General features: G+C 33.2%; 1 protein-coding gene and 1 pseudogene across 1 annotated transcript in view; one reads left to right on the top strand and one right to left on the bottom strand.

Moving 5' to 3' along the window:
• PDE4D (phosphodiesterase 4D) overlaps positions 1-21,088 on the top strand; it is a 748,065-nt gene that overhangs the window by 6,437 nt on the left and 720,540 nt on the right. The gene's annotated exons all lie outside the window — the stretch shown is intronic.
• LOC112472660 lies at positions 7,495-7,613 on the bottom strand (annotated as a pseudogene).

Here is a 21,088-nt window from a genome sequence, read left to right as displayed (position 1 = left end):
AGGGATTATATCAAATAGCACTATATTATATTTCAAAAGATGTGGTTATTTTTACCCTGAGGAACATTTTTCTACATTTAAAAATAGGAAATCTAATTTTTCCCAAAGATGAGGGTTGTTCACAATATTTTTAAAAAATTCATCAGCTTAATTAATTTGACCCCATACACATACATGCATACCACCATCACCATCACTATGACCCTCACCACACCACTTTGGACATTAAATGAGGAATAAAATATGCTTTGTCATCTAAGTAAGCATTTATAGCTACTGTATTGACCAGTGTCAGTGTGTAGTATCACCATTCATCTAGTAGTGTCAAGCCAGTGGTATCCTTATGTTCTTCTTTCATTCCCAACATCGTTTGACTCTATCCAGAAATATTCGTGTATTTTCCCCCTGCCTCTTCCCTAGTTCAAGTCTTAATATCCGTCCTCTAAACAGTTGCAATAGCCTTCTAAGTGGTCTCCGGCTCCAATCTCTCCTGACGCCAAGCTATTTTGCACTTCAGGCTACCCAATCTTATTATCCCCTTGTCAGAAAGCCTTGAATGATTTATTTTTGCCTGCAAGATAAAAATCTAAATTTCTTAGTCTGACTCTTCAAAATGTTAGCCCAGTCTCTTCTCACAGAATGTCATGCTGTTCATCCCCTTCAGTAAACCCCATGAAATCACCATATGCAACTTTTTGCGATGTGCTGAGCTCTCTTTCTTCCTGAAACTGTTTCTTCTTTCTAGACTGCTTTTTCTTTGCTCTACTTATGCCACACCATCCTTACCTGTTTGGAAAACTTGAAAATCTTTTTGAACTTAGTTCATATGTTACCACTTTTGTGGATAGCCTTCCAAACAGAGAAATATTTCTTTTCTTCTGGGCTTTCATATTGCATTTAGTATATACTCTATACTCTAGCAGTTACCAGTTGCAATTTTATATCTGTTTTCCCCATTAAGTACATTTAGCATCTTGTGGTTTATAACGTCCTTAATAAATGATGAGCTTTTAAATATGGAAATAATAATAATGAAACCTTGTCTTTTCAGTTTGTGCTCTCATACAGGATATATCTCAGTTCCTTAATAATCTCTGCAAAATAAACAGAGCCAGTGATATTTTGCTCATTTTGTAGGCGATCGAAGGGAATATTGACTCTCAGAGATATAGACAGATATGCATGTTCAAAGACAGAACTCAGACTTGAGCCTTCAAACTCCTAGTCTGGTGATCTTTTCATCACACTGTGATTGGTATCAGATAAGAAGAAGACCATCATTTGACTTAGAATATGAAGACAGAGAGAAATTATGATTATAAAAAAAAAAGAGTTAGCAGTTTGGATCCAGCTTGTAAGAAAATAATATCAGGATGAAAATAATTTTGATGGACTAGAGTGTCTTTTACTTAGATTCCTTTACATGGTAAATTTCTAACTTTAGGTAATTTGGCTTTAAAGGATCCATCACATTTCAGGGTAGGTGTACTTTGTGGGGAGAGCATTTATTAGATTCTCAAGTCCTGTTTAAGTGAACTAAGTCATTGGCTAATTCACTAAGGGAACAATTTTGAGAACATTATATATCAATGGAATAATATTTTCAATGGAATGCTGAAAGTAAGCAATTTGAAGTGGAATTTTAGAAACATGCAACATTTCTGACACAGAAGACCACAATCTTATTTTAAAATGACATATTTCCTGTGAGAATTAATTGACTTAAAATTTGATTTAATATATGTATAAGAATAGTAAAGAACATTTTGAAAAAGGAAAAATAAAAAAGATGTTTTTCCCTCCTAAGATATCAGAACATATCATACAATCTTTTAACTCAAACAGTGTGATATTAATTTGGGAATAAACTGATATTTTGTTGGAACTGAATAAAGGGTCAAACATGAGACCTCTATATATGAAAATTTAGGTTTTACTAAGGGCAGTATTCCAACTCAGTGAGAATAGGATAAATTATTTAAATATAATATTTACATTAATACGCGATCATTAGAAACAGTAGCTGAGTCTTGATTTTTATTATTTCTTTATGATTCTTGTGTTCCTCATAATTTTATTTTTTATGATTAGTAACCTTAAAAGTAAATTATAGAATATTATTTCTGTAAGTTTTATGAACCAAAATTAAGCACATTTGTTTTTTATAGAGACATTCATATTGTGGATTTTTAAAAATTATATTTTAAGAAATAAAGGAGAAACCTACCCTCCCCACTGGTCCCCCCCCAACCCCCCAATTTTTTTTATTTTTTTATTTTTTTTTTAAATGGAGAGTGTAAATGAAGGAAACCTTGGTAGATAAGCAAATAATATGTACCAAAATATTACACTTGCATACCTTTGATCCAGTAATTCCAGCTTAGGAAACAAAACTAAGAATATCATTGAATAAGTAAGTGGAGAAGTATTATACTGCAATATTGTATATAATAGTAAATATCTAGAAAATACCTAAATATCTTTCAATAGAGAATTGGTAAAATAAACATGTCATATCTACTACAAAGGACTACTAGATAAAGAATAAAAGATACCTACATATATTGAAATAGAATTATAAACTCTAAGAGGTATGTAAAAAATAATTCAGACTAGATCACAGAATATGGTATCATTTACTTCTATTTTCATGCATTCTTATATTTACACATATGTGGTTATTTCTATATATGTGTGTGCCTATGTTTATAAATATGTATATATTCATGTTATGGTATAGGTAACATCTATATAATATTATTGTATTATATATAACATTACTATATTAGAAAATGCACTAAAGTGTAATAGGTGTGAGAAGAAAGGATATTTAAGAGAGGTCTTTGATATACTATTTTATCTTCTTTTCTCTGATTTTCTTTAAAAGGAGCATATGTTGCTATTTTAATTAGCAAAAGTCATATATTTTCTCCTTTGGTAAATAAAAATTAATATTTTCCACCTATTAAGTTAACACATTTTATTTGTATCCCATTGTTCTCCCCAAAAGCAAAGGATTGTGTCTTAAAATTGTAGTACAATAAGGTAAAATGAAGACATCAAAGGGAAGAGAATAGTAAAAGCATGAAAATAGAATAAGACATGGAAGCAAAAATGCATGCCATTGGTTCTTCAGTAATTGCTAGAAGTAAGTCACATATTTGGCTCTGAACTTGCTATCAGCCAAAACAAGGAAGGAAGTACTATCAGTTCAAGAATCATAGTATCAGTAAGTTAAAATAATGAGCTGCTTGGGAGAGTATATTTTTATTAATTCTGAGAATTAAAAGAAGTATTTTTCCATGGTTTTTTTTTTTTGTAAAAAGATACCGTGCGATATGGTGTGTAAGTGCTTAATAAGTTTCCTGCATTATATAAAATATGAAATAAGTACCAAAAGTACCAATTTTTTTGTAACTATGGCTGTTTCTTATAAAACTCCATATTGATGGCCTGTTGTCGAAATGTGGTCTATTAAAAGCCCACCAGTGTTGGATCCCCAGCTAGCATTCTTAACAGTGCTTTCCTTTTAGTACTGAATGTTGTGTCTGCTCTACTAAAACTAGCTGCATTTTTCAGCTTGGAGAGTTCCTTTAAATTCTGTCTCTTATGTTCTATATTAGCCCCTTGTTCTCATTTGGTTACCCAGTTTTTATCCGGATGACTTATATGTGTGTTCTCTGGCCCTTGAGATCGATAGCTGAGTTTTTATTTCAATTTCTTCCTTAAATATATATATTTTTTGACCTGGGTGGTTTCTATAACTATAGCCCTCAAGCAAATCCAACTTGACTAATCCCCAAGCTTGCCTCAGATTTCTAGGACACCTCAGCCCAAATGGGGTCACCTTTTTTGAGACATGAGGATGGAATCAAAGGAATAAGAAAACTTAGTCTTGGTATCCAGCCCTCTGATTTTCAACATGATCACCTACTTCTCTAGATATTTTATAGATTATCCACTTTCAGTTGAATGTTTCAAGATAAGTTGGTTAAAAAATGTAGTCCTTATAAAACACTTGAGATGGCCCACTTAAATATCGACCACTTAAATGCTAGAAATTATTTACCCAAAATGAAGTTGATGTTTTGTAGTGATTTATTTGCAACCTTTCTCTCTGAAATTACTTAGAGAAGCACACCCTTTGCCTGTTAAGATTGCTTCAAATCCATAGCAATACTGTGCTTGTTTTCCTATTGCTATTGTTATTTACCCAGTATGCAGGTATGCTTCCAACTCATTGGAAGCAACTTAAAATCATTACACTGTAAGGTGAAAGTTTAGAGTCCTCTATGCACTTTTTTTTTTAACCACCTAAAATATTTCTTAGTAAAGAAATAGCATCATGACTGTTGAGATTACAATGTTATAGAAGTATTTTTAAGGAGCTAGTAAATAAAAATGAGAATAAAGGCATTAGATACTAAATTTAATCCTGTTTTATAATTTTTTATAGTTATTTAATTTATTTTAGTGTCAATGGTTTATACATAATTTAAAATTTGTTAATAAATTATGAGTATTCTGCCTAAAATTCATAATGTTTAATCTTGTTCAAATATAAAATGTTCATAACTTCTCAGCATCTGGTAGTTTTTTGTGAACGTAAAACCCAAGAGTAACAATAAATAAATTTCTTGCCTGACTATAAAATAGCTAATTTAAATAATTAAGAACTTTAACAATTATAGAATAAATAAGAATAAAGTAAAAGTAAAATACCATTATTCTGATAAAATAGGACTCGAATTTCATAAATGTTGTCTTATGCTTTGTGTATTCATTTTACATCTGGTGTGGCAAGTCATAGAAGCTGTTAGATGAGTCATTTCTGTTGATGTGAAATATTTTATGAACTAAAGTCACAAAGGCATGCAATAAAAATCATTAATAATAGGTCATATAAATGTTTAATAATCACATTATTGTAATTTTCCAGAAAAAAAAAATCTACTTAGGGAAACAATTTTGTATTTGTTTATTTTTAATGGCAATCTTGATTTGGAGTTCCTAGATTCAACTGTATTACTATTTACTCTCTAGTGGAATGCTATTCAATTTTCCGTGAGTTCAAGTAAAATTATTATGTATCTCATTAATTAAATACTAGATAGAGAAAAAAATAATATTCTTTCTGGTATATCATATATCAAAATGTACTTTTAAAAAAAAATCTGTACTTCCTTAGCTAGCTCCAAGACACAACTATAAGAGCAATTGAAGTAACGACCACTCACCTGGTTGATCAACTTTGCCAGGCGAGTTCAATGTAATATACCTCCAGAGACTTTTTAAAAAAATAAATTGATCAAATTAGATTACTGAATTGAGAATATTGAATCAGATACTCCTTCGAATGTTTGTCACAACATTTATTAAAATTCACAAAAAATTTTAGAAGTGTTTGAACCCATCAAGAAGCTATTGAGGATGTAGCAAGTCTATAAAACACAATAATGTAGACCAGCATTGGCCCTCAACCAGTCTGGCAGTCCATTTATTGCTTTTGATGCTGCTTGTGTCTAAGCATTTGCTTTAAATATTTGATGTAGTTAATTAATGAGTATTTTGGATCTTCTGTCTATTATAAAAGTCTGCTTATAAAAAAATATATGCAAGCAAATTACAAACAATAGAAGACCAAACTGAAATATAGTAAATGTCTTCTCAAATGCTCACTACTAGTTTGTTTACCAGGATGTCATTCCCATCTGGTTTTTATTAAATAATAGGAATTGTTAGGTATTATAGCTAAAGGTGAGAGTATCTGACGATTAGTATTTTCTAAGGTACCAACCTGAGAGTGGTTCAATATACATGGAGTTCAGGCTGTGTGGGGTTGAGCTGTCAGGGAGAAAAGATCAGTCTTTACTAAAGATTTCTCAATTTTCTTCTAAAGATGTTAGAGAGGCTCCGATTTCCCGCAGGAAAATTATGTGTTTAGCTTTGAATTTTTTAAAGCTTATACTGACAGATACGTGGAGCATGGGGTGGAAGAAACTGGAGGTGTGATTTAGGTGTTTATTGCAGCAAACTAAATAAGGCTATGGCAGTAAGAATTTTGTAAATAAATATGATATGACTTGACTGTTTTAATGCTATTAGATAATATAATAATTAAGTAAAACGTTTTTCTGAAAACAATATGATTAAATAATCTGTCATATTCTGAACACTTAAGATAAATTTAAAATTTTGTATTTTTGCTTTCCTGCAATCATGCTAATTTTTAGCTTGTTTAGGTGGGGGAAGGTTGAAATGTTAGTTAAGACAGTCTTAAAATACTTGTCTTCAGATGAAATTTGCAGTGTTGTTTTAGATAGATCACTTGTGCCATTATATTATGCATAACAAATGCCTTTTGATGGTGAATACTTAGGTGGATATATTTCATTCCAGGCCACCATTAATTAATTGTGTTAATTCGGTTAAATTGTTTTTCTCAATTCATTTGAGAAGAGTGACATTATAAAGCTAATGAACTTTCTATTTCTATAGCGTGTGTTTTGCCTTCATTTTCCAGCTCTCTCCCTCTCTCTCTCCCTCCCTCTCTCCCTCCAACTAGGAATCAACTACCACAGTCTTTTCAGCTTTGGTTTTCTAATCTCAATTCATTCTGTAGCTATCTACTCCAGGAAATCCTTCAAACACGTGTGTGTGTGTACGTATGTGTATTTGAAAACTACCACTCTTTTACTTCGTGTTTAAAATCTTTGGAACACTTACCTAAGCTTTTTCTTGCTTCTCATTGCTTGTATTTTACTTTACTTTTCTTTATTCTTTGCTTGTCTTTCTTTTCTTTTATCTTTTTCTTTTTCTTTTAAACCAGTAAGTTGGTATTTTATTACTTCTTGATTACCCAAACCTTTTTTTTATTAAGGTAAAATTGGTAAATAACATTATATAAGTTTCAGGTGTACAACATTAAAATTCAACATCTGTATAAATTACAAAGTGATCACCACCAAATTCTAGTTACCGTCTTTAACCATGAAATTGACTCCCTTTACTAATTTTGACCATCTCCCAACCTCTTCCCTTCTGGTAATCACCAATGTGTTTTCTGTGCTTATGTGTTTAATTTCTTTCTTTTTTTTTTTTTGTTCATTTGTTTGTTGGTTTCCTTATTTTTTACATTTCACATATGAGTAAAATCGTATGGCATTTGTCTTTCTCCATCTATTTCACCTAACATAATACTCTCAAGGTCCATCTGTGTTGTCTCAAATAGCAAGATTTTATTCTCTTTTGTGGCTAAATAGTATTTCATTGTATATTTATGTGGTATATTTATACTACATCTTTTTTACCCATTTGTCCAGCAATGAACACTTATATTATGGCTATTGTAAATAATGCTGCAATAGACATATGGTTGCATATACCTTTTGAATTAATGTTCTTGTATTTTTTTTTTCAGGTGAGGCAACCCTTGGTTAACCTCACAGATCCCAAGGACCTTGTCAGTTTACGATCCCTTATTTTTTATTTTTATGCCTATAGCACCTGGTCTTCCTAGGTGGTCTCCCATCCAAGTACTAACCAGGCCTGACCCTGCCTAGCTTCCGAGATCTGACAGGATTGGGCTTGTTCAGAGTGGCATGGCTGTAGACTATTTTTTGGATAAATGCCCAAAAGTAGAATAGTTAGATATGTAGTTCTAGTCTTAATTTTATGAAGAACCTCCATATCTTTTTCCCTGAACCAATTTATATGCAGTTTATGTCTACCAATAGTGCTCAAGGGTTTCCTTTTCTTCACATCCTCACCAATACTTGTTATTTTTTCTGTTTAATAATAGCCATTCTGACAAGTGTGAGGTGCTATTTCATTGTGGTTTTGAATTGCATTTCTCTGATGGTTAGTGATGTTCAGCATCTTTTATATATCTATGGGCCATCTGTATGTCTCTTTAGAAAAAATGTCTATTAAGATACTCTGCCCAATTTTTAATTGGACTGTTTCGTTTTCATGTTGTTGAGTTGTATTAGTTCTTTATTTATTTTGGATGTTAACTTTTTTTGTATATATGATTTGCAAATATCTCCTACAGTTGAGTAGGTTGCCTTTTTGTTTTAATGTTACTTTTCTTCAATGTGCAGAAACTTTCTAGTTTGATGTAATTCTTTTTGTTTATTTTTTCTTTTGTTTCCCTTGCCTTTAAAATCAGATCGACAAAAACGTGGCTAAGACCGATGTCCAGGAGCTTACCACCTATGTTTTCTTCTAGATATTTTTGGGTTTCAAGTTTTACTTTCAAGTTTAATTCACTTTAAGTTAATTTTTGTGTACAGTGTAAGGTAGTGGTCTAGTTTCATTCTTTTGCATGTGGCTGTCCAGTTTTCCTAGTACCATTTATTGAAGAGACTGTTCTTTCTCTGTTATATGTTCTTGGATCTTTTATTGTAAGTCAGTTGTCCGTATATGTGTGGGTTTAGTTCAGGGCTCTCCATTTTGTTCCATTGAATTGTGTGTCTGTTTTTATGCAAATACTATACTTTATTACTGTAGCTTCCTAATGTAGTTTGAAATCAAGGTACATGATACCTCCAGCTTTATTCTTTCTCAAGAGCATTTTGGTTATTAGGGATCTTTCGTAGCTCCATACATATTTTAGAATTATTTGTCTTAGTTCTGTGAAAATTGACATTGAAATTTTACTAGAGATTGTATTTTATCTGTTGATCGTTTTGGGTAGTATAGACATTTTAACAATATTTTTCCAATCTATGAGCACAGAGTATCTTTCCATTTATTTGTATCTTCATCAATTTATTTTATCAGTATCTTACAGTTTACAGTTGATAAGCCTTTCACCTCCTTGGTTAAATTTATGCCTAGGTATTTTATTTTTTTAGGTACAATTATAAATGAGACATTTTCTTAATTTCTCTTTCTGATTGTTATTAGTATACAAAAATGCCACAGATTTCTATATATTGATATTGTATTCTAAAAACTTAGTGAATTCATTTATTAGTACTAATAGTTTTTTGACAAAGACATATTAAATCTTCTTTGAATATTTGGCAAAATTCACAAGTGAAGTCATCTGGTCCTAGATTCTTGGGTTTTGGGTGGTTTTTGATTACTGATTCAATCTCCTTCTTAGTAGTCTATTTAGATTTCTATTTCTTTATGATTCAGTCTTGAAAAATTATATGTTTCTAGGAATTTATTCATTTCTTCTAGGTTGTCCAATTGTTTTGGCATATATGTGTATACACACACACACACACACACACATATAATTGTTCATAGTAGTCTTTTATGATATTTTGTATTCCTGTTGTATCAGTTGTAATTTCTCTTTTACTTCTGATTTTATTTGAGCCCTCTTTTTTCCTTTCTTGGTTAGTCAAGCTAAAAGTTTGTCAATTTTGTTTATTTTCTAGAAGAACCACCTCTTAGTTTTATTGATCCTTTCAATTGTCTTTTTAGTTGTTATTTGATTTTTCAGTCTGTTTTCTGTCTGATCTTTGTTATTTCTTTCCGTCTACTAACCTAGGACTTCATTTGTTCTTCTTTTTTAGGTCCTTAGGTATAAAGTCAGATTGTTTATTTGAGATTTTTCTTGTTTCTTGAAGTAGGCCTGTATTGCTATGAACTTCCTTTCCCTCAGAATCTCTTTTGTTGCATCAAATAGATTTTAGTATGTAGTATTTCTGTTTCAATTGTCTCTAAATATTTTTTTATTTCCTTTTGAATTTCATCAATGTTCCATTGGTAGTTCAGTAACATGATATTTAATCACATTTTTGTGGGGTTTTTTTTTTCAGTTTTCTTTTTGTAATTGATTTCTAGTTTCATACTATTGTAATCAGAGATGATACTTGATATGACTTTCATCTTCTTAAATTTATCAAAACTTGTTTTGTGACTTAACATGTTATCCATCCTGGAGAATGTTCCATGTGCGCTTGAGAAGAATGTGTACTCTGCTGCTTTTGGATGAAATGTTCTTTATATAGCTACTAAATTCATCTGCTCTAATATGTTATATAAGGTCGATGTTTCTTTATTAATTTTCTGTCTAGATTGATAAGTGGAATGTTAAAGTCCCCTATTATTATTGTAATGCTGTCGATGTCTCCCTTTAGAGTCCTTAATATTTGCTTTCTATATTTTTCAGCTCTTATGAATTTATAATTTTTATATCTTCTTGCTAGATTGGCTCATTTATCATTATATAAGGCTGTTCTCTGTCTTTTATTAGAATATTTGTTATAAAGCCAATTTTTTTATGATGTGAGTGTAGGTACATCAGCGTCTTTTCATTTGTATTTGCATGGAACATTTCTCTCCTACTCTTCATTTTAAGTCTCTGTTTGTCCTTAATTCTGAAGTGAGTCTCTTGTAGGCGGCCCATAGGTGGATCTTATTTTTAAACCCATTCAGACACTCTATGTATTTTTATTATAAAATTTATTCCATTTGCATTTAAAGCAACTATTGATAGATATGTACTTATTGCCATTTTATTAATTGGTTTCTGGCTGTTTTCACAGTTCCTCTGTGTTCCTTTATTCTTCTCTTTCTCTCTTCCCTGTGGTTCGATGGCTTTCTTTAGTATTATATTTAGACTTTTTTCTGTTTCTTTTGTGTATTTGCTATAAGTTTTTGCTTTGTGGTTACCATGTGGTTCACCTACAACATTCTATGTATATAATGGTCTGTGTTTAGTTGCTAGCAAATTAAATTTGAATACGTCCCAAAACTTTACATCTTCATTCCTCCCCACCACACTTTATATTTTTGAAGTCACATTTAACATCATTTTATTGTACGCATCCCTTAACTAATTATTGTGGTTTTAGTTAATTTTACTACTTTTGTCTTTTAACCTTCATACTTGCTTTTTAAGTCATATGTACCTTTACTACATATTTACCTTTACCAGTGAGATTTTTACTTTCCTATGTTTCCTCGTCATTAATTAGTACCATTACTTTTCAACTTAAAGAAGTCCCTTTGACATTTTTTTGTATGGTGGGTTTAGTGGTAACATAGTGCTTCAGGTTTTGCTTGTCTGAAAAACTCAATCTCTCCTTCAATTCTGAATAACTTTTCCAGGTAGAAAATTCTTGGAAGATTTTTCCTTTTTAGCACTTTGCATATATTGTGTCACTCTCTTCTGGACTGCAGAGTTTCTACTGATAGCCTAATCTGGTTTCTCTTTTATATAACAAGTTGTTTTCTCTTGCTGTTTTTAAGATTCTCTCTTTATATTTACTTTTGCCATTTTACCTCTAATTTGTCTTGATATGGATCTCTTGTGTTTTTCTTGTTTGGAACTCTCTGTCCTGAACCTGTATGTTTATTTTTCCCTTCTGAGTAGGGAAGTTTTCAGCCATTATGACTTCGAATAATTTTTCTGGCCTTTTCTTTCTCTTCCTCTTCTTCTGGGACCATTAGATTAAGAATGTTATTCTGCTTGATGTTGTCAAAAAGGTCCCTTAAGCTATCTTCACTTTTTAAAATTGTTTTTTCTTTTTGCTGCTCTGTTTGTGTGAATTCCATTGATTAGTACTCCAGTTTGCTAATTCATTCTGTGCTTCATCCAGTATGCTGTTGAATCCCTCTAGTATATTTTTTAGTTCAACTATTCTTTAGCTATGTAACTTCTGTCTAGAACTTATTATATTTTCTATATCTTTGTTAAAGATCTTACTGTGTTCATCCATTCTTCTCCTGAATTCAGTGAGCATGTTTATGACCATCACCTGGAACTCTTTATCAGGTAAATTTCTTGTCATCATTCATTAATGTCTTTCTCTGAGGTTTTGTCTTGTTCTTTCATTTGGAACACATTCGTTCATCTCCTTATTTTGTGTTTATTTCTGTGTATTAGGCAAATCAACTACCTCTCCCAGTCACAAAGTTACTTGAAGGAGTAACTTTGCATAAAAGATGTCACATGTGGCCCAGAAGCATTATTCCTCTCCCCACCACCATCACAGCTGGGCACTAGAGGAGCATCATCTGTGTTGGCTGAGAGCACCTGCCTGCTTTGGTGGGGCTACAGCTGCAGTGTGGGGGTTTCTAGGGCCTCTCAGTGGGGTACTCCCACAGGATTTAGCAGGAGACTTCCAAAATGGTGACTTCCAGTGCTGGCATTAGCAAGGTAGAATAAGAATGCAAAAATGGCACCTACCAGTGTCTTCTTTACTGGACAGAGTCCCAGCTGTTTCCTGTCTCTCCATCAGATGCTTTAAGATTAGTAACTATGTCTCTTTTACATATGGTCTAGGCAGTTTTCAAACCGATGTTTTTGCATTGGGTCCCAGAGTGAATGAGTCTCCATGCAAGCCCTTTAGGAGTGGGTTCTCCATTCCCTACATTTCTGATTTCCCTAGATGTTATCCCCATTGTTTTTCAAAGCTATGCGGGTTTGCCTTTGCAGGATCTGAGGGTTTGGGATGCCTGATGTAGAGCACAAAGCCCTCACCCTCAGGGAAAAGTTCCATATTTTTGAGATCCCTCACAAGTGTGTATTTATATACCTGGGGTTGGTTGTGGTTGTTATTTCGTGTGTGTATGTGTGTGTGTGTGTGTGTAAGACCATTTCTCTGCCTCTCCTACCCATCTCGATGCTGTTCTTTTATCTGTTGTGGAGGCTCTGTTTTCTGGTCTTTTTCAGAGGAAATTACTTCATATATATTGTAAATTTGTTGTACTCATGGAAGAGAGTGAGTTCAGGATCTTTCTATGCCAACAATTTGTGTTTTTTTAAATAGCTACTATGGTTTTTATCTCTTGTGAAGTATATTTTTATATAATCTGCCAAGCCTTTGCATTTGATATACTTCTTGTAAACAAACAAATAAACCAAACAGTAACAATAAATACCCTCTGCTCTTTTTTTGTTTGTTTGTTTCTTTCTCTTTCTGAAAGTTTATTTTCTTGAGGAAATGAACTATTTCTCTGTTTCTCTATTCTTATGAACTACACTTGAAAAGAATAATTTCTTAACTTTTCATTTTCTTAGAATTTAGATGCTTTGTTCCCTTATCAAGTCATAAATATGATCAAAACAAAGAGGTTTGCTTTCAAACTTTTTTAATTTTTATATTTTTATATATTTTGTGTGTGTGTGTGTATTATTTGTATATTTTCATACCACCACTAATCTATATTAAAATTAGTATGTATTTCTTTTCTTTTTGCCTTTTTCCTTTCTCCTCATCTTATCACTTACTATTAGGATAAGTATGCAATCATTATTTTCCCCTTACATCTTTCTAAGATAATATTGAGTAGCCATGTATAAAGTTTAAATAATTTTGTATGTGCTTTAACATATGCTATCCCAGCTGACTCCCATATAGAAGAGTTTTAAGCCAAAAAAACCCCACAAAAAACGATAATATATTCTAGAAAGATTCCTCTGATGGCATCATAGAGGGGGAAGAAGTATAGAGCAAGATTGGAGGTGAGGAGTTCATTTGAGACATTCTGAAGAAAATTCATGAGGAAAGGTCAGAAAGGCATAAACTAGAGCAGCAGAAAACTAAAGATGACATTAATAGGCTAACTTTGTCCATTCTTAATGGTCAATTGGAAGAAGATGGATGGATGAGGAATAGAGCAGAGATAGAAATCTTAGGCTCTATACCTGGCAATCTGGGTGGGTGATGGTACCACTAATCAGGTCAGCTAAAGACAGTTTATGAATTCAGTCTGAGTTTGCCTGTGAAAATATGCATAGAAATGTCTAGTAGATAAGTGTTGTCGTCATCATCATCATCATCATCATTGACACCATTATCATCATTATCATCATATCCTCAGCATACTGTTTATTAAATAATTCTCTAGGCTTGTTACTCCTGGGAAGTAGATCGTATGAGGTCAATACTATTATCTCTATATGCAGACCTGGAAAATGATATTTAGCAGGATTATAAAGATGTAGATTCATCTAGCTCAAAGCCAGAATCCTCTGACTCCAATGTTCTAATTCTTTCAACATTTCAGATGTCAGATGAATGGAAGAATGGTGTCAATTAGTTTAGAAGTTCCTAGAGGAATATAATAGGTATCATAAGAGCACACAAAGAAGAGATGTCCCTGGAGAAGAGGACAGGAGCCATGGGAACATCAAATAGAAATGTCAGAAGTTGAGGCAGTGATTGAACCTAAGGAGGAATCCTAGTCTTGTGCTTTATCATCCAAAACATGGGTTCCTCACTGTGTTCATTTGAAATGTGGACTCTGGAGAGAGGGCAGTTTGTCATCTTGGATGTATAAGAAAACAAGCTTTCTGCTATGATTTCTATATCAGGAGCAGAGCAGGGAATTTGTGGACATATAATCAAATTATGCATGTGGAATCCCTAATCATTAATATATGGAAAGGAAGATTATCAGATACCAGGAGCTTTCTATGTTAACTGGCAAGAGAAGCTATTTATGGATTTTTATACCCTGTGTACTTATCAGGTCAAACCTCAAATGCTGCCCCATAGAATTTCTCTTTAAAGAATCTGTTCGCTTCCTTGCCTAAAAAGAAAAAATAATCATAGCTTCAGTTTTTTGTTTTTTTTTTTTAAAAGTGGAAGTTTATTCACTTCACAGTAAAGTAAAGGTACCATTTGCTTTACATTAGTTCTGTCTATATGAGAATGGGAGGAGGGGGCCACCAAGTCAGTCTGGAAAGTCCTGGGAATGATTGAAGGTAGGAGAGAGAAACTGTGACACTTGGACAATAACCCAGTCCTGGCATCACATTTCTTTGTATGAAAAAGAATGTAGTATTGCTGGTTATTTTTTACATAAAATATTATTTTGGAGTCTTCAAATACTTTTACTTTTTAAAATGTATCAGAAATACCCAGTAGAGAGAAGAGAAACACAGTAGATCTATTTCCTTCCATAAATATTATCACTCTTGGGTTAGAACTCTATTATCCACAGTCCTTCCAATCATGTTAAGTGAGGATTATCTCTGCAATATGAACACATTTTTTTGGCAGCTGAGGTTCCCTTCTGGTGCATATTAGAATTCACAAGTCTTCACATTTCAATTTTACTTCAAGATGTGAGAAAGGAATTGATGTGATAAAATTTCCTGTAGTAGAATGGGAATAGACATCTTTGTGCAAGGAACCTAGAGATGTCCAGAGGTAAAGGGACGTTATCTCAACACCAACATTTCACTGGAATCAACCACTCGAAATCTCATTTTTTATAAATGCTGTTGTGAACAAAGGGTCAAGGCTGTTTGTATTAAATTGCTTGACCTTTTTCTAATTTCAACAAAATGTTATTATTTAAGAACATTTTGTTAGAAGTATTTGCATAAGTCACTATTTTTCAAGAACATACAAAACATCTTTTGGCTTCTTTATTAGATCAGCATGTTTTTCTGCTTATGTACTTTTATTAGTTTGATATATATATATTACACACACACATACACACACACACACACACACACACACATACATATATATATTAAACCAATATTTTAAAGTCAATTCTCTTTTGCTTTTGGAACCTATTGGGTTGAACCATGTATGCAGGTAAAAGTTGTCAAATATTGCCAGGTTCACATGGTTCAATCTAATAGAATTTTATGCCCTTTTAGGTCTTAGAGAAGAGATCCCTCTTTATATTTTCTCCTTTCAAATTTTTGGCTCAACTCAGGGTTTTGTATATTTGGAGTGGCAAATCCCACTCCTGCATCTGGTGAGCTGCGCAGTTAGCAGCTCTGACAAGTTTCTTCACAGCTCAAACAATCACATCCTAAAAAATGTGAGTGTGGCCTTAAAAACGACTGTTCCCACATGACCACCAGATTGCTTCACGATCTTCCTAGTCACCCCCTTGATTCTGTCATCCTTTAATTTTCTGTGTCATCTGGGTATAGAGAATGAGAAGAATGTTCTCTTGCTCTCCACTTAAATTCTCAGAATTTCTCCTTCCAAACCACAAGCTAGAGAATTGTAATTAGATTATTTTATAACTTGGGTCCCTGTAGTATGTTTTCCCCCCAAGAACGTATATTCCCTAGGAATGGGAAGGGATGGGAACTGAAGTAGAACAAGTTTAGTGTTTGAGCCCCAGAAATGTACCCTTGGTGATTTATTTAGTGTAGTTGCATAGACATGGCCGCTTTGTTCTCAAGAATATTTGGAATGGACAGACACGATCTCTGGGTGTTTCTTTGTGTCTGAGAACTATGGAAATAAAGGTGGCATATGAAAAATCCTTCTATTTTCATTGAGGAGATCCAGATTCTGTCATTTTATATTAGAAGGTCAGAGTTATTTCTACTGATCTGTACTAATTCTATTGTCCAAATATAAAAATATTCCCTAATGAAAGTATGGCCTTTTTTTCTCCTAAATCTGTTCACTAGCTGATAGTTAGACATTAACTTTGTTGCTATTTAGATGTGCCCACTCCCTGAGAACAAACACACTCAGCAATCTTGAATCCAGTATTAATAGAAAGAACGAATACTGTTTCACGTCTTACCATTGAGCAATGGGAGGAGAAGGAACCAGAACTAAGTTTTATGGAACCATTATAATGCCAGGCCCTTACAGTAATTATCATTTCAGCTTCTAAAATCTGTTTGCCAAAAATTATGATTTTAACTAATCTAAAGTTACAGAATTAGTGAACAGCCTTTCCTCTAAAAGGATCTCATTTCAGGCTCATGAGATTGTTGGTGGAATTTATTTTCTTACAGATATAAAATTCATTAAAAAATTCTTTCTTTTAGATCAACAGAAGGAAGAGTCCTTACTTCGAGGCCCTCATTTGAAGGGCTCACCTGCTTAGGACAGTCCTACCCAGGATAATCTCCTTTTGGATTAAAGTCAACTGATTAAAGATCTTAATTGCTCCTGAAAAATCCTCCATCTATGACATATATGTTCCACTGGTCAAAACCAAGGTACAGATTTTGACCATTTTCAAGGGGAGAGAATGGTACAATGGCATGGGTCATTGGAGGGTCATCTTAGAATTCTGTCTACCACAATGTGTTCTATGTTTACACAGTGATGTGTGTGTTTGTGTCTGGAGATAAATTGCAAGTATCCCCAAACAGGTGACAACTACATATGCCATGTCTTCTCAGTTGAAATTTTATTTCTCTGAAGTTTCTCCAGGGTCTCCTACTCCCATTGTTATATCTTTCTTCTGCTAACTGTCCTGGCTTTACCTTTTTTAGACACAAAAGCATTAAATTTGACTCTGAAGTGTAAATTTCAATACACTCCCTGTCTTGGCAGCAATGGTGAGTAAGCCTTTAGTAAATTGTTACTGATCCAGAATGAGCTTCAGCAATGGATTGAAGCCATAGCCCATATGTTTGATGCCACCAGCCTGATTTTTATAATGGAAACTATACCAATAAGCTAAATATATTCTCTCTTCTTAAGCATGCATTTTTATTTTATTTTATGTAACGTTTAGTCATTCTTGCACTGTTGCAGATACATATTAATCCTTTTTGCCCACCTACCCCAGCAAAGTTAAAAGTAAAAGTATCTGTAATAAAATGACCATATTGCACTTATTTTTTAGCTCCTGTCAATATATTGGGTAAAATTCTTGGAACCGAATGCATAAGTTTATGTGTATATATGTGTTCCACATGTCACTCCATAAAAGGATTAGAGATGGCTTATGAGATGGATTTTAGGTTGGTATAATATAAGCAAAATATAATTAGAATAAAGCAAAGAAAAAGAGAAAGCACTAGAGTCATAATAGTTAATGCCATTGAACTTAAATCTTAACTCTGACAGTCATAGTTGGGCCAAAGTGGTAATTTAATTTGTTTTTATTAATGCAAAAGAAGAAATGTATGAATTCCTTGGGAAAAAGGTGTTTTTAAATTCTACCAATGTTTTTTCTCATGTGAAACTTTATGGGAAACTATATAATATAACAGACCTTGACCTAATAGTATCTTGGCAAAAAAAAAACTAGGTACAACAACTATTATAGAATATTTTCTTATATCAGCTTTTGTTAGGAGCTGAGGCTGGAATATTGAAGCTGGACTCAGGGCAAGTGATTCAAGTCGTAAACTGCTATGCTCTCTGTAGGCAGATCTGGTTATTACCTGATTCATGGATAAAACTCTTAGAAACAGAGTACTGGAGGTGCATTAAAACATTTCTTAGGTAATTATCTTGAAAATTTGCTTCTTGAAGCTTTTGATAACATTTGGGAAGAAAATTTTAAATAAAACTCTGTGAGGATCTAGAATATCATAATGTATGTTTCTGATTGAGATCAGGGAGTATTCTTTCAACTGGGAATTACAAGGAAACTAACCATTAGGCTAGATACGAAGCCACCTTCCATTGCATCCAGTAAACATACCAATAAAACTGTAACAAGTGTCTGTAATACCTTTCAACACCTCCTTGTTGCTCTCAGTGTAAATACCAAAACCCTTACCAGAGCATTCAAGAATTTGCATGATCTGGCCCCTGCTGATGTTGACAGCTTCATCTAGTGTCATTCTTGACATTGCTCTCTATGATTCAGTCACGCTGACCCAAATTCAGCACTTGGAACCCACCACACCAGCTCCTGCCTCAGGATCTTTTTGCACGCTGTTTCCTCTGCCTAGAGAAACCCCTGCAACCTCCACTCTCACTACCTATTCAGATCTCAGCTAAAATCTCACTTCTTCTACCAATACGTTCCCTGATTCCCCAAAACATAGTAGATGGCAGGCCCTATAATGTGCTCTCAGAGATTACTTTAGTTTTATTACTTTAGAAGATAGGTTGCAGGCATGTTTTGCTCATCTCTGTATTGCTACCAGTTGCACAGTAACTGTGTATAATGTAGAGTCAATTAAAAAGTTGCCAAAAGGTTAAATTGCTGTTATTTATTGCCACTTTAATTATGACGTTTGTTAACCCCTACAGACTTCTTCTCTTAGATGCTACAATTCCCATTCTACAGAGATTGAGTAATGTAAATATGGTGGTTTTAGATAGAATGGATAAATAATTTGGTATTTCTTAAAATATTAACATGTTGAAGCTTGATTTTTATTTCTAAGAAGATGATTTTGTTTGGCCAGTGTTAGAAACTATGTTGCACAAAGAGTGTTTTGCTAGGATTACACCATTGGTAGGCTGCTGTTTCTAGAATATCACTTTTATCAAGCACTGTTGCCTTCTTTGAGCTTCACGAACCTGTGTTAGGACAGGCAAATATTACTCATGGAGTGAGAGAGTTCTGGAAACACAACAGTGAAGGAAGATAATTTATTTTTTCTATCATGGCAGGTCTATTTTTATTCTTACCAGTGGATCTCAAAGCGTTTGTCACCAAGACACTTTTAGGGATTCCATGAGACCATAAGTATTTCATTTTTTAAAAATTTAATTTTATTATTAGTTTTATGTATATAGTATATTGGTTACACATTTACATATTTTATGAAATCATCTCACTGATTACTCTTTCTCTCCTCTGGCTCTACACATAGCTATTACACTACTGCTGACTACATTCCCTATGCTGTGCTCCCCATCCTCATGACCCTCTATCAACTACTAATTTGTACTTCTTTAACCCTTCACTCCTTTCTTCCAGCCCCCTAATCCTCCTCCCCTCTGACTGTCACCAGATTGTCCTCTATATTGGTGAGTCTGTTTTTGATTATTTTGTTCTTTTTGTTTCTTAGATTCCGCATATAAGCGAAATCATATTTATCTTTTTCTTTCTGACTTATTTCACTCAGCATAATAACCTATAGGTCCATCCATGTCGTTGGGATATTAACCTCTTATCGGATGTATCATTAGCGAATATCTTCCTCCAAACAGTCAGTTGTCTTTTTGTTTTGTTGATGGTTTCCTTTGCTGTACAAAAACTTTTTAGTTTCATGTAGTACCATTTGTTTATTTTTTCTTTTGTTTCCCTTGCCCAAGGAGATATGTCCAAAAATAAATTAGTAGTAAAAATATCAGAGAATTTACTGCCTATGTTTTCTTCTAGAAGTTTTATGGTTTTGGGTCTTACATTTAAGTCTTTAATCCATTTTGAATCTATTCCAGTACATGAGAAGAAGGTGATCTAGTTTCTTTTCTTTTTTCTTTCTTTCTTTTTTTTTTGCATGTGTCTGTCCAGTTTTTCTATTATCATTTATTGAAGAGACTGTCTTTACCCCATTGTATATTCTTGCTTCCTTTGTCATATATTAAATGAGAGTATGGGCACGGATTTATTTCTGGACTCTATTCTACTGATCAATGTATTTGTTTTTATGCCAGTACCATACTCTTTCCATTACCGTAGCCTTGTCGTATAGTTTGACATCAGGTAATGTGATACCTCCAACATTATTCTTCTTTCTCAAGAGTGCCTTGGCTATTTGGGGTATTTTATGGTTCCATATAAATTTTAGGATTATTTGTTTTAGCTCTCTGAAAAATGCCATTGGTATTTTGGTAGGGATTGCATTGAATCTATAGATTGCTTTGGGTAGTGTGGTTATTTTAATGATGATTCTTCCTACCCATGAGCATGGTATATGCTTCCATTTGTTTGTATCTTTTTCAATTTTTTTTTCAATGACATGATTTTATGAAAATAGGTCTTTTACCTCCTTGGTTAACTTGATTCCCAGGTATTTTATAGTTTTTGATGCAATTGCAAATGAGACTGTTTTCTTAATTTCTCTTTCTGAAAGTTCATCATTGGGCTATAAACATGCACCTGACTTCTGAATATTAATTTTGTATCCTGCTACTTTACTGAATTCATTGATCAATTCTAAGAGTTTTTGGTGGAATCTTTAGGGTTCTCTCTATATAGTATGTCATCTGCAAATAATGAGGATTTTGCTTCTTCTTTTCCAATTTGGATACCTTTTATTTCCCTTTCTTGTCTGTTTGCTGTGAAAAGGATTTCTAAGACAATGTTGAACAGGAGTGGTGAAAGTATTTTCATAATAATATCAACATGTCCTTTGCTCTTTTCCCTCTATATTTTCTCAGTGGAGTTCATCAGAAACTACATAATATGACACACGTTATGTCACAACAGACCAAATACAGAAACAGATATGGGGATCTGGCTGTGTTCTATTAAGCTAGAC

This window comes from Pteropus alecto, unplaced genomic scaffold, assembly GCF_000325575.1.
Source record: "Pteropus alecto unplaced genomic scaffold, ASM32557v1 scaffold70, whole genome shotgun sequence".
Taxonomy (NCBI): domain Eukaryota; kingdom Metazoa; phylum Chordata; class Mammalia; order Chiroptera; family Pteropodidae; genus Pteropus; species Pteropus alecto.
The sequence above is the reverse complement of the archived record's forward strand: the minus strand, read 5'-3'. Positions and strand labels throughout refer to the sequence as shown.